This window comes from Heterodontus francisci, chromosome 40 (assembly GCF_036365525.1).
Source record: "Heterodontus francisci isolate sHetFra1 chromosome 40, sHetFra1.hap1, whole genome shotgun sequence".
NCBI classification, from domain to species: domain Eukaryota; kingdom Metazoa; phylum Chordata; class Chondrichthyes; order Heterodontiformes; family Heterodontidae; genus Heterodontus; species Heterodontus francisci.
Window position 1 is genome coordinate 13,786,231 of NC_090410.1, and position 13,244 is coordinate 13,799,474.

Sequence of the window (13,244 nt, forward strand, 5' to 3'; positions counted from 1 at the left end):
AAGGTGCTGTCGAGGCAGCCTTGGTGAGTTGCTGCAGTGCATCTTGTAGATGGTACACACTGCTGCCACTGTGTGTCGGTGGTGGAGGGAGTGAATGTTTAAGGTGGAGTGGATGGGGTACCTCCCCTTCCAGATCACCCAACAAAGCCGGATGAAAAGTTGCCACACTTCCAGCCTGATGGGCTGAATGTCCTTCACCAGAGCACACCCTCCCGAGCCTGGGCCATCTGTGGCTCATTGGATACTTTGCCTGCCTCTAAGTCAGAAAGTTGTGGGTCAGGTCTCACGACAGAGACTTGTGTACAAAATCCAGGAACACTCTCCCATTGCAGTGCTGAGGGAGTTCTGCATTGTCGGAAGTCTTATCAATGAGATATTAAACTGAGGTCCTGTCTGCACTCTCGGGGGTGGAACTGTTTTGAAGAGGAACAATATGTATCCCCATATAACCAACAGCACGAAAACAGACGATCTGGCCGCTATCACGTTGCGAGCTTGTGGGATCTTGCTGTGCACAAATTAGCTGCCCCTGTTTCCTACACAGTGACTACACTTCAAAAAAAAATTAATTGGCTTTAAATCACTTTGGGGTGTTCAAGAGTTGTAAAAGGTGCAAATCTTTCCTTTTTTTAGGTGCAGATTGTCCCGTAACTTAAGTCAGTTTTGAGTGCTGCGCCTTCTGCCTTCCTACAACCCTATCTAACAGAATCCTTACACACGCAGTTGTAAAACAGTGTGCTTCCATCGTGCAGTGTGGTCCTATATTGCAGGTAGGGTCTTGTCCATGCTGCTCTAACTTGTGGGAAATAGGGTCCACCATTGCCTCTGTAATTGGCATCCCCAAACAGAAGGCAGCATGCTGCACATCCATCTGTGAGGCTTCTGTTGAATGCGGGAGAGTCTTCAGGTCCACATATAACAGAATGCACAATATAACTTACTGAATTCAAGTCCATTCTTGTCAACAGAAGTTTGTTTTTTGTCAGGTTGCACTGATGAATTACGTCAGGTTTAATTTAAAAAAAATATTTGGCCATTTTTTTTTGAACAGGAAGCCTGGACTTCAAACTCATTTCCTGGAATCCTTCTGGCTCCTTACTAGGGTGGGGGGGGGGGGAGTGAATCACCCCATTCAAATTCAGTGACTCCAAAACTGATAACAACACCAGCAACCCCCATCAGACACTGACTCAACAAACGCCTCCCTTTTCCCAGGAATAAGCCTGCATGATATGCTACCCACTAGGCTCATTCACTATTACACCAATAGACTGCGCACCACACACATACATACACACACACACACACGCAGCACTGGATTTTGTGCTGCTGTTGAAGGATGGTGGCTTGTAGAGGTGGAGAATCGCAATGCAGTGTCCGCCCGGAAATCCGCCGTCATGTTGTCGCTCCCGGATTTTGTCAGTGGCTGGAAAGCACAATGGCAGCATTGTCATAGACTCATAGAGACATAGAGTCGGACAACATAGAAACAGGCCCTTCAGCCCACCGCAAAGATGCTGACCACAATGCCTATCTATACTAATCCCATCTGCCTGCATTAATTCCATGTCCCTCTATGCCTTGCTCATTCAAGTACCTGTCCAGATGCCTCTTAAAGGTCACTACTGTTCCTGCCTCCACCACCTCCTCAGGCAGCTCATTCCAGATACCCACTATTCTTTGTGTGAAATATTTACCCCTTTGATCCCCTTTAAACCTCCTCCCTCTCACCTTAAATCTATGCCCTCTAATTTTAGTAACCCCTACCATGGGAAACAGACTCTGGCTATCTACCCTATCTATGCCTCTCATAATTTTATATACCTCTATCATGTCCCCTCTCAGCCTCCTTCGCTCCAGGGAAAACAGACCCAGCCTATCCAATCTCTCTTTATAACTCAAGCCCTCCAAACCAGGCAACATCCTTGTGAATCTTTTCTGCTCCTGCTCTAGCTTAATCACATCTTTCCTGTAGTGCGGCGACCAGAACTGCACACAGTACTCCAAATGCGGTCCAACCAACGTCATGTACAACTGTAACATGACGTCCCAACTCTTGTACTCAATGCCTCGGCCAATGAAGGCAAGCATGCCTTACGCCTTCTTCGCCACCATGTTTACCTGTGTTGCCACTTTCAGGGAACTATGTACTTGCACCCCAAGGTCTCTGCTCAACAACACTCCCCAGGGCCCTGCCATTCACTGTATATGTCCTGCCCTGGTTTAACTTCCCAAAATGCATCACTTCACACTTGTCTGCGTTAAATTCCATTTGCCAATCCCTTGCCCACTTTCCCAGTTGATCTATATCCTGTTGTAACCTTAGACAAACTTCTTCACTGTCCACTATACCACCAATTTTGGTGTCATCTGCAATCTTACTAATCATGCCCTTTACATTCACATCCAAGTGATTAATATATATGACAGACAACAGAGGGCCCAGCACTGATCCCTGCGGCACACCACTGGTCACCGGCCTCCAATCGGAAAAACAACCCTCTACTACCACCCTCTGCCTCCTATCACCAAGCCAATTTTGTATCCAATTTGCTAGCTCACCCTAGATCCCATGTGTTCGAACCTTCTGGACCAGTCTACCATGCGGGACCTTGTCAAAGGCCTTGCTAAAGTCCATGTAGACGACGTCCATCTCCCTACCCTCGTCAATCCTCTTGGTCACCTCCTCGGAAAACTCAATCAAATTCGTGAGATATGATTTCCCACGCACAAAGCCATGCTGACTATCCCTAATGAGACCTTGCCTTTCCAGATGCATGTAAATCCTGTCTCTCAGAATCCCTTCCAATGACTTTCCCACCACTGATGTAAGGCTCACTGGCCTGTAGTTCCCTGGCATATCCCTGCTGCCCTTCTTAAATAAAGGCACAACATTAGCTATCCTCCAGTCTTCCGGTACCTCACCCGTGGTTAACAATGATACAAAAATCTCTGCCAGGGCCCCAGCAATCTCCTCCCTTGCTTCCCATAGCATCCTAGGATACACCTGGTCAGGCCCTGGGGATTTCTCCACCTTAATGCGCTTCAAAACCTCCAACACCTCCTCTTTTGTAATGTTGATATGCTCCAGGATATCGGTGTTCCCTCCCTTGAACTCACTAGCTTCCATGACCTTCTCCACAGTAAATACGGACGAGAAATATTCATTTAAGGCCTCGCCCATTTCCCGTGGCTCCACACATAGATTGCCATACTGATCCTTAAGGGGACCTACTCTCTCCCTAGCTACCCTTTTACTCTTAATGTACTTATAGAATCTTTTAGGATTCTCCTTTATCTTATATGCCAGGGAAATCTCATGGCCCCTTTTTGCCCTCCTAATTTCCTTCTTAAGTGTACTCCTACATCCCCTATACTCCTCGAGGGACTCGCTCGATCCCAGCTGCCTATACCTGACATATGACTCCTTCTTTGTCCTGACCAGACCCTCAATATCCCTCATCAACCAAGGTTCCCTAAACTTGCCAGCCTTGCCCTTCCATCTAACAGGAACATTCCGGCCCTGAACTCTTCCTATCTCACTTTTAAAAGCCTCCCTCTTGCCAGATGTCCCTTTACCTGTAAACAGCCTCTCCCATTCAACTTCTGAGAGTTCCTGTCTGATGCCATCGAAATTAGCCTTCCTCCAATTTAGGACTTCAACCTGAAGACCAGTCCTATCCTTTTCCATAACTATCTTGAAGCTAATAGAGTTATGGTCACTGGTCCCAAAGTGCTCCCCCACTGACACATCAACCACCTGCCCATCCTCATTTCCTAAGAGGAGGTCGAGTGCAGCCCCTTCTCTAGTAGTGCCATCCACATACTGCTTTGGAAAACTATCCTGGACACACTTAACAAATTCTTCCCCATCTGATCCCTTAGCACTAAGGCAGTCCCAGTCAATATTAGGGAAGTTAAAATCACCTCCTATTACAACCCTATAATTCCTACACCTATCTGTGATTTCCCTACATATATGCTCTTCCACTTCCCTCTGACTATTGGGGGGCCTATAGTATAATCCCATCAAAGTGATCACCCCTTTCTTATTTCTAAGTTCTACCCATATGGCCGCGCTGGACATTCCCCCCGGGATATCCTCTCTAAGTACTGCCGTGATGTCCTCACTAATCAATAGTGCAACTCTCCCTCCTCTGTTACCTCCACCTCTGTCACGCCGGAAAGATCGGTACCCCGGAACATTGAGCTGCCAGTCCTGCCCATCCCTCAACCACGTTTCCGTAATAGCTATAATATCACAATCCCATGTACCGATCCATGCTCTGAGTTCATCTGCCTTACCTGTAAGGCTTCTTGCATTAAAGTAAATGCAGTTTAGCCGACCAGACCTTCCACGCTCCCTGTCCTGCCCCTGCCCGGCCTGCCTACTGGACTTGCTTGCTTTAACCTCTACATTTGCCTCAACTGTCTCATCGGAGAGACTACTACTTTGGGTCCCACTCCCCTGCAAGACTAGTTTAAACCCTCCCGAGTAGTACTAGCAAACCTCCCCGCAAGGATATTGGTCCCCCTCCAGTTTAGATGCAACCCGTCCTTCTTGTACAGGTCACCTCTGCACCAGAAGAGATCCCAATGATGCAAGTAGCTGAAGCCCTCCCGCCTACACCAGCTCTTCAGCCACGCATTCATTTGCCTAATCCTTCTATTCCTACCCTCACTAGCATGTGGCACAGGGAGTAATCCTGAGATTACAACCCTAGAGGTCCTGCTTTTTAACCTTCTGCCTAATTCCTTACATTCACATTGTAGGACCTCATCTCTTTTCCTGCCTATGTCGTTAGTACCAATATGGACCATGACCTCTGGCTGCTCACCCTCCCCTTTCAGAATGTCCTGCAGCCGCTCCGAGACATCCTTGATCTTAGCACCAGGGAGGCAACATACCATCCTGGAGTCTCGTTTGCAGCCACAGAAACGCCTATCTGCACCCCTTACGATAGAATCCCCTATCACGATAGCTCTTCCAACCCTTTTCCTCCCCTGCTGTGCAGCAGAGCTCTCCATGGATTCTACATGCAGGAATGAGACTCAACAGTTTAAATTGTTCACTTTCTGGGCTGGAGGGATTGGACAATTCACAATTATCAAATAGTTAAAAGAGTGTTACGCTCTTAAATACAAGCCCTAACTTTCAGTGGTGAGTTTAATGGGCATTCAATGTGCACGTTCTTAAAAATAAATGGGAGGCTAATGGCGAGATGCAAATGGAGTATCTAAGTTGACCAGCAAGTTCTGGAGATTCACAATTCATGGTGTATCTCTTAATGCCCTGAATTCGTTGTCCGATTTGTGCATTAATCACTGTGTTAACACGTGATTTTTTCCAGTAAGACTTGGCCTCCGTTGGCAAGCTAAAATAAAAATCATAATTTAAAGATCAAGCAGGTCTATTTTTCAAGAAACAAGTTCTAAAATCTGTAGAAAGACTGAATCATCAAGGCTGTAGCTTGGGGGAAGATGGGCTGCATTACATTAATGATTTCAACACAGGTTAATCTCCCAGTAAATCGCTTTGAAATCCCTTAATATAGGCGAAGCTTTCCTAATAATTATGAAGTAGGATCCCCACCTTCTTTTGTCTTTAATTTTGTAATCTGCTGCCCTTTCCTCTCTCCCACCCCCCTCCCCAACCCACCCTGCAGGCACCCTGCTCTCCTGCAGGCATTGACTCATCCTGAGTAAGATTTTATTGCACTAAAGGCCACTTGTGATTTAATTAGTGCCTGTTCTTTACGTGTGACTGACTGCTCTAATATGATCAGGGGGCTCAGCAAGACGTTGAATATTAAGATGCAGTCTGTTCCTGATCAACAGCCACAGAAACGCCTCCCCTGCGCCTAAACCTGTTCTTGCTCATCGCCCAGCGTCTACCCACCTTGACACAATCCCCTGCCCCAGCTTTTGCCCACCAATTCTGGGAAGCCCAAGCCAATTAAAGTTTGCAATAACTACTGTGGGTGAAACCAGCTAATGTAGCGCATGCCAGCTACTGAACCTGACAGATTCTTAATCTGTACAGCTTGGTATCTCACCATACATTACACTACATTACAATATGTAAGAAGCTCAACAAGGGAGGATTCACTACTGGATCTGGTAATGGGGAATGACCAAAGCACATAAAAGAAGCAAAGGCAGGGGAAGATCTAGGCAATAGTGACCACAATACAATACAGTTTAGGATAATAAGCATGACGAAGACAAGGGTAAACAGACTGGTGAAAAGCTGATTTTCAGGGACTGAGAGTAGAACTTGGGAAATAAAATGGGCAATATTGGCAAACAATGATATAGAACTGCAACGGGAAATATTTAAAATGGTAGAATCATTTTTTTTATTCGTTTGGGGGATGTAGGCATCGTTGGCTAGGCCAGCATTTATTGCCCATCCCTAATTGCCCTTGAGAAGGTGGTGGTGAGCTGCCTTCTTGAACTGCTGCAGTCCATGTGGGGTAGGTGCACCCACAGTGCTGTTAGGAAGGGAGTTCCAGGATTTTGACCCAGTGACAATGAAGGAACAGCGATATAGTTCCAAGTCAGGATGGCGTGTGGCTTGGAGGGGAACTTGCAGTTGGTGGTGTTCCCACACATCTGCTGCCCTTGTGCTTCTAGGTGGTAGAGGTCATGGGTTTGGAAGGTGCTGTCAAAGGAAATCATAAAATCATAGAAAGTTTACAGTACAGGAAGAGGCCACTTGCCCTGACATGTCTGCACCGGGTGATGTTCAACGGAGCCCAAGAAAAATATATTTCGCTAAAAACTAAGAACAAACTAAGCACTAATGAAACACCATGAATGATTAAAGACATAAGGGAAAAATTGCAGGTGCAGAAAGGAAAATACACTAGGTACATGGCCAGCAGAAGAAAACAAGACAAGAGAGGATACGAAGATACTAGCCAATAAGTCAAAAAAACATTTAGGAAGGCAAAGACGAACTATGAAATTAAATGATCAAGGACCATAAAGCATTAAAAAAAGGAAAGTTGCTTTGGGAAGAGAGCCACTAAGGGACAAACATGATAAAATCACAGGCAGCGATAACGAAATGACAGAAATATTAAATAATTACTTTGCTTCAGTATTTACCAGGGAGATGGATCATGGGCATGACATAATTGCACTGGGAGATGAGATTAGAAATGATGTAACTTCATTTATAATAAAGAGGAGAAAATATTAAATAAACTAATCAAACTCAAAGAAGATGAAAACACTGGTCTGGATGGATTCAATCCATGATCTTTAAAAGAATCTAGGGAAGAGATAGCAGATACACTATTATATATTTAAAAATTTGTTGGAGAAAGGTGTAGTGCCAGAGGAGAGCTAACCTTTTACCTGTATTCAACAAGGGTGATAGAACATGTCCAGGGAATTATAGGCTGTTCAGCTTAACATTGGTAGTAGGAAAAATAATGGAATCCCTCCTGAAGGAAAAAATAGTAAAACATCTGGAAACTTGAAATGTAATAAAGAATAGTCGACATAGATTTCCAAAGGGAAAGCTTTGCTGAACCAACCTCATTGAATTCTTTCAAGAGTAACACAGAGAGAAGGCAAGGGTAATGCAGTAGATGTAATATATCTAGATTTCCAAAAGGTCTTCCATAAGGTATTGCATAATAGACTAATGAAAAAGGTCGGAGCAAGTGGTGTCTGGGGACAAGTAGCAGAATGGATGGCTAGTTGGCTTAAAGGCAGAAAGCAGAGTGTAGGGATAAAGGGAATCTAGGCAGAGTGGCAGAAAGTGGGAAGTGGCATCCCATAAGATTTAGTGCTGGGGCCACTGTCACAATTTATATTAATGATTTCAACATTGGAATAAGTTCTAAATTTGCGGATGACACCAAATTGGGCGGGGTAGTCAATACTGAGGAGGACTGCAACAAATTACAAGACAACATTAATATACTTGAAGAATGGGTATATAATTGGCAAATGAATTTCAACATAGATAAGTGTGAGGTATATTTGCTAAGAAAAATAAGGAGGTGACATGTTAATTGAAAAATAAGAATCTAAATGGGGATAGAGGGGCAAAGGGAGTTAAGAATACATAGACATAAATCACTAATAGTTGAGACTCAGCTCAATAAGCCATCACAAAATCAAACACAGAATTAGGGTTTATTTCTAGAGAGATAGAATTAAAAAGTAAAAAAGTTATACTAAACTTGTATAGAATTTTGGTTAGATCTCACTTAGAGTACTGGATGTAATATAGTTCTAGTTGCCATATTATAAAAAGGTATTGAGGCCCTGGAGAAAGTGCAAAAATGGTTTACAAGGAAGATAGTAGAATTGTGAAGCTAAACGTATTAGTGAAGGATGAACAAACTGGTTCTCTTTTCTCTTAAAAAGGCAAGGCTGAGGGGTGACCTAATAGAAGTCTTTAAAATTGTGAAAGATTTTGATAGAGTAGACAGAGAGAGAGAGTTCCCACTTATGGGGAAGAGAAAGACTAGAAGTCATCAATATAAGACAACCAAGAAATCAAATAGGAAGTTCAGAAGGAATCTCTTTACTCAGAGTGCCGAAAATGTGGCACTCGCTACCACAGGGAGTAGTAGAGATGAATAGTATTGAAGCGTTGAAGGGGAAGCTAGGCAAACATGGGATAGAGAAGGGAATTGAGGGTTACGCCAACTGAGTTAGATAAAGAATGGGATGCGGCTCGAGTGGAAATGGTTCTAAGATTGGTGCAGATGTCATTTCATGTTGATAAATGTAGCGGTATTTATGGCCCCTGGCCTTTGCTAACCTATCCCACTCATTCATGTTAATATTATCCGGGATTTATTTTCAGACCAAAGCCTAGAAATTGATACTGGTGGTATCAATGGGAAAATACTTGGGAGAGAATTTCTGCAGGATTCTCCTGCTGTTCCCCAGTAATTTTGGTGGAGGAATTCTGGCCAAAGTTGTGTCACAATGTCCCCACCCCACTTCCCCCCCGGGTTTCTGCAGTGAGCAGTAGAATCGGTGCATAACATGTATGGTGCAGTACCCACCATTGATACCTACCTATCACGGGCAACCGTCTATATAGGGTAAATGATGCCCACCATTTTCCATATCATATGAGTCAATTATAAAAGCCCCCCCCCCCCATTAAAATATAACAACAGTACAGGCTATTTTGAGCAGCTATTTTAATAATTGCCCCTCCTGCAGACCATTTCAGAGACCTATGCCACTGCTGAATCGCAAAAGCAAGAGACAGAAATATTACTAATCTACCTTTTATCACATTCCCTTTCACATTGTCCGGTTCACAGGTTCCGAATTCTTACAGCTTGGGAAAATATTTAAAGATCTGACATTTACACATGGTTACAAGTAGGATCAATCTGTGACACGTTCTCTTATAATCAAGCAAGAAAATGAAATATCATTTTTAATTTAAAGGAATTTTCAGTCATTGAATTTCCCGTCATATGTTCTTTTCCAGAAAAACTGTCCGCTGTTTAAAAATAAGGGGTCGCCCATTTAAGACAGAGATGAGGAGAATTTTTTTCTCTCAGAGTCTTTGGAACTCTCTTTCTCAAAAGGTGGTGGAAGCAGTTTTTAATTATTTTTACGGCAGAGGTAGATAGATTCTTGATAAGCAAGGGGGTGAAAGGTTATTGGGGGTAGGCGGGAATGTGGAGTTGAGGTTACAATCAGATCAGTCATGATCTTATTGAATAGCGGAGCAGGCTCGAGGGGCCGAGTGGCCTACTCCTGCTCCTAATTCACATGTTCGTCCGTACGTATGTTCATATGTTCACTTCATATCGCGAGCAAATCAGGTTTAACACTAACATGCCTACCATAAGCGGTGGGGACTGTAAAAGCAGGTTGTTGACTAAACACTAGATAGACCCCTGAAGGGAGTAAGCAGCTTGTAGCAATTGCACTCCAGGTATCTCTTGTTTTTTTTTGTACTCTTTTGGAACCTTTAATGTAGTAAAATGATCCAAGGCACTTCACAGGAGTGCAACAAGACAAAATGTGACAACGAGCCACGTAAGGAGATATTGGGACAGATGACCGAATGCTCGGTCAAAGAGGTAGCGTTTAAGGAGAATATCAAGGGAGGATATGGAGGGGTAGAGATGCAAAGAGTTTTAGGAAGGGAATTCCAGAGCTTAGGGCTTTGGCAGCTAAATGCACGGCCGCCAGTGGTGGGGGCAATTAAAATCCACATTAAACGATGGAGAACCAATTGGAGACATATTGTCACCAGCAGCAACTGCTCGGCTGATAAAAATAAAATAGAAAACAAAAGTTAAGAACCAAGTCTATTATTTATTCCTAGTACGTTCCTGTGAGGTATGATTCCCAGTTATGATGTATGGTCCAGGTCAATGGGGTATATTCTCTCTTATGAAGTAGTGAACACATAGGACAGTATTTACATCTAGGACTGTGGAACGTTACAGCATAGAGAGGTCCACTGTACCTGTGCTGGCTCAACAACTAATTAGTCCCACCCCACCCTGCTCTCTCCGCAGACCTCTGCAAATTTTCCCTTCCTCTCCCTTCACTTGCTGCTCACATGACTTAGCACTATTTTACTCTGCAGCCAGCCTGCCCGGTGACTATATCAGGTGTGAGCAGATTGAGAATGAGCACTGCCCCTTATTTAATGATTTATAACCGGGCGAGTGATGCAGTAAAGGTTAAGATTGTCAAACAAATGAAACTTATAATGCTGGAAAGGAATACAAGCCTTGAGTGTGTTTTCCTGAAGCACAAAGTGTCTTGGGGGTAGAGCTTTATGTTAATTAAAGCACCTAGTGTTAGAATGATTCGGTTGAGTTTCAATAAATTCATTTGTTTTGTCCAAAGTGTTATTGTTGGAACTTTATCTTCCTTTTACTGGTTGGCTGTTCCCAATCCCCATGTTTGATAACCTCTCTAGTTGCCCAGTGTACCAGATGTTTGATAAACTCTCTTGTTGCCCTGTGTGCCAGATGTTTGATGACCTCTCTTGTTGCCCAGTGTGCCAGATGTTTGATACCCTCTCATTGCCCAGTGTGCCAGATGTTTGATACCCTCTCATTTCCCAGTGTGCCAGATGTTTGATACCTTCTCTAGTTGCCCAGTGTGCCAGATGTTTGAGAAACTCTCTTGTTGCCCTGTGTGCCAGATGTTTGATGACCTCTCTTGTTGCCCAGTGTGCCAGATGTTTGATACCCTCCCGTTGCCCAGTGTGCCAGATGTTTGATACCTTCTCTAGTTGCCCAGTGTGCCAGATGTTTGATACTCTCTCTTGTTGCCCAGTGTGTCAGGTGTTTGATGAACTATTTTGTTGCCCAATGTGCCAGATGTTTGATAACCTCTCTCGTTGCCCAGTGTGCCAGATGTTTGATACCCTCCCGTTGCCCAGTGTGCCAGATGTTTGATACCTTCTCTAGTTGCCCAGTGTGCCAGATGTTTGATACTCTCTCTTGTTGCCCAGTGTGTCAGGTGTTTGATATGCTCTCTTGTTGCCCAGTGTGCCAGATGTTTGATGAACTATTTTGTTGCCCAATGTGCCAGATGTTTGATAACCTCTCTCGTTGCCCAGTGTGCCAGATGTTTGATACCCTCCCGTTGCCCAGTGTGCCAGATGTTTGATACCCTCTCTTGTTGCCCAGTATGCCAGATGTTTGATACTCTCTCTTATTGTCCAGTGTGCCAGATGTTTGATACCCTCTATGGTTGCCCAGTGTGCCAGACATTTTAATTTTCTTTTGTTGCCCAGTGTGCCTGTTTACAGAGCAACACACAGTCTCCCATTGCCTATCAAGCTGGGACACCCGCAACTCATTATGGCACTGGATTGTAGGGTTCTCTGGAGATAACTAGGGAGGATCCCACCCCCTTTCTCCAAGACCATCTCTCCTGATGCCACCAATGAACCACACTGGCTGGTCCATCATTAACAGTGCTCTGGTGTATTGTACAAGAATCGTACTGCTGAGGATTAGGCCCTACTGTCTCCCATCACCAGACTGTGTCCATCTTAGAGCCAGATCAATCCCAAAAGGGATTTGGCTCAATAGAGTAACTAAACGAGCCCGTTTTATATTAATAAATGGCTGGTCAACATTTCTAAATTCCGCAGAGGCAGATAACCATTATTAGAATGGTCCAGATGTGACTGCCAACTCAGCAAATATCTATGAGTGCAGTCGTGGGTCTGTGTAAGACTGGGATGGAAGCAAGGAAAGAGTGTGTTATGTTTATGTTTCTCTGAAACTGCACATTAACGCCAGAATGCTGGAAATGTAAACCCGGCTTCCTGAGACATTGAAAGTGGGGGCGGAGTGGGTGAGTAAAAAATCTCCAAGATGGACTAATCTCTGCTGGATCATTTTGTTTCAATGTGTAATTAACTCCTGATGAACTAATCACAATGACTGCACTGCTCTCCTGGCTGGTCTCCCATTTTCCACACACTTGAGCTCATCTGAAACTCTACCGCGTGTATTCCTCAAGTCAAGTACCATCCACCCATCATCCCCTGTGATCGCTGACACTGGCTCCTGGTCCAGCAATCCCTTGAGCAACTTTCCAAGCGCTTGCGTTCCTCCAACTTTGGCCCCTTGACTATCCCCCATTTCCTTTGCTCCACCATCAGTGGCCCTAAACTCTGGAATTCCCTCCCAAACCTCTTCACCTCTCCGCCTCTCTCTCCTCTTTTAAGAGGCTGCTTAAAACCTACTTCTTTAACCAAGCGTCCGGACGCCCATCCCTAATGTCGCCTTCTTTGGCTCGGTGTCAATTTTTGTTTGATTTAAGTACCCTTTACCTATGGTGCCTAAAGCCTTGGGATGGTTTACCACATTAAAAGTGCTGTAGAACTGAAAGTTGTTGATGCATCGTGTGGCCTGCATTTTCAGAGCTCTGCTCCTCGGCCCAGGGATTGATCACTCTCTGCTGGGTTAACCCTGGTCTGCTGGTCCCTATCCTGCTCTGAATTCTGATCCACTGCTGCTCAGTGCCCTTTGCTTGGCAGCTCTCTGCAGCGTTGATAGCAACGGAGGTGCGTGAACGGGCTTACAGCTGTGAAGTCAATTTCAGCGGAAGTTTAAAAGTGAATTCCCTTTTGTTTTCGGAGGACCAGGGGACTGCTGGGTAAGGAAAAAGGTATATATTTGTGTGGTGGCTGTACCCGAGACACTACACTTGTAGTGTCTCCCACCCACCCTCCTCCTCTAACCAAAAAAAAGGACTCTGGTGTGTTG